Here is a 1,726-nt window from a genome sequence, read left to right as displayed (position 1 = left end):
ATTCATTTTTCGACAAAATGTCTTAGACATAATTTTTATGGTATGAAAAGATGTATTATGTGGCATAGACGGCATGACCTTGAAATGACCCTTACGAGCTGCATACAAATAACGTAAAAAATTTCAAATGGAACTCGTCAGTTTTTGTTACAGATTCTTGTAGCTGATGTCGAAACGTTTACAAAACACTGCATATGAGCCCCATTCCCTTAAAAACACTCCCAGTTACGAAACAATTGTGATAATTCGTATCGACGAAATTGAAAATAGACAGTGTACGTGTGATTACATGAATGTATGTAACGCGACTGAACGTCATTATGAGAGATCAGTACAACAGTAGCGATTACTGTAACAAATGGAGAATAACCCGCTTCGATCATTTCTGCCGATACGAAAGACACGCGAAGTTCGTAGAATCAGTTAAGGCGTACATCGAACTGTACTCAAGGAAAGAGATTGCGTGATTCATCCAACCAGTTAAGACAAGATAAGTGCGATTCATCCAACCAGTTAAGGCAAGATAAGTGCGATTCATCCAACCAGTTAAGACAAGATAAGTGCGATTCATCCAACCAGTTAAGACAAGATAAGTGCGATTCATTCAATCAGTTAAGGCAAGATAAGTGCGATTCATCTGCATCTTAACTGGTTGGATGAATCGCACTTATCTTACCTTAACTGGTTGGATGAATCACGCAATCTCTTTCCTTGAGTATGGTTCGATGTACGCCTTAACTGATTCTACGAACTTCGCGTGTCTTTCGTATCGGCAGAAATGATCGAAGCGGGTTATTCTCCATTTGTTGCAGTAATCGCTACTGTTGTACTGATCTCTCATAATGACGTTCAGTCGCGTTACACACATTCATGTAATCACACGTACACTGTCTATTTTCAATTTCGTCGATACGAATTATCACAATTGTTTCGTAACTGGGAGTGTTTTTAAGGGAATGGGGCTCATATGCAGTGTTTTGCTTAAACGTTTCGACATCAGCTACAAGAATCTGTAACAAAAACTGACGAGTTCCATTTGAAATTTTTTACGTTATTTGTATGCAGCTCGTAAGGGTCATTTCAAGGTCATGCCGTCTATGCCACATAATACATCTTTTCATACCATAAAAATTATGTCTAAGACATTTTGTCGAAAAATGAATAGTTTCGGAAATAATTGTTTGCTTCCATACTTTTTCCCCACCCTGTATATATATATATATATATATATATATATATATATATATATATATAAAAGATATAAAAAGAACCAAAAAAGTTCACATAAATATATGTCATATTTTACATTCTTTCCGAGTTATAGCCATATTTGTGGTTCTGCCTACTTTCACAAAAAGTGCTCGAAATGCTCACCTTCAGTTTGAATGCAAGTATGTAGTCATTCTATCCCTACTCTTCCAAAAATTCCGTGTATTTGTTTAATCTGTTGACAGGTTTGTTGAATACGAATAAGTTGAACATTGGCAATAGGAGACAATTGATTTTAAATGTCCCCAGAGATACAAATCTAATAGATTTGAATTGGGAAACTGAGCGGGCTAAGTAACTGGACCACCACGACTTATCCATTGATTGGCAAACCGTTTGTTCAGGTATTGTCTTGCTAATCGACTAAAATGTGACGACGCACCATCATGCATAAATAATTTGACATTAAATTTCATTGCGCAGATCCTGCTCGATTTTTGGCGACAATCTGTTGTCA

The 1,726-nt window shown here is 36.6% G+C and overlaps 1 long non-coding RNA gene across 1 annotated transcript; it reads left to right on the top strand.

Annotated features, from left to right (window-relative positions):
• Window positions 1–1,317: 1,317 nt before the first annotated feature.
• LOC109609935 lies at window positions 1,318–1,726 on the top strand. Its single transcript, XR_002192513.2, has 3 exons — window positions 1,318–1,391; window positions 1,455–1,613; window positions 1,693–1,726. It is a non-coding gene; the product is annotated as an uncharacterized LOC109609935 (long non-coding RNA).

The sequence above is a fragment of the Camponotus floridanus genome, unplaced genomic scaffold (assembly GCF_003227725.1).
Source record: "Camponotus floridanus strain SB8 unplaced genomic scaffold, Cflo_v7.5 scaffold146, whole genome shotgun sequence".
Taxonomy (NCBI): Eukaryota; Metazoa; Arthropoda; class Insecta; order Hymenoptera; family Formicidae; genus Camponotus; species Camponotus floridanus.
Note: the sequence above shows the minus strand (reverse complement) of the source record. Positions and strands in the feature narration are given on the sequence as shown.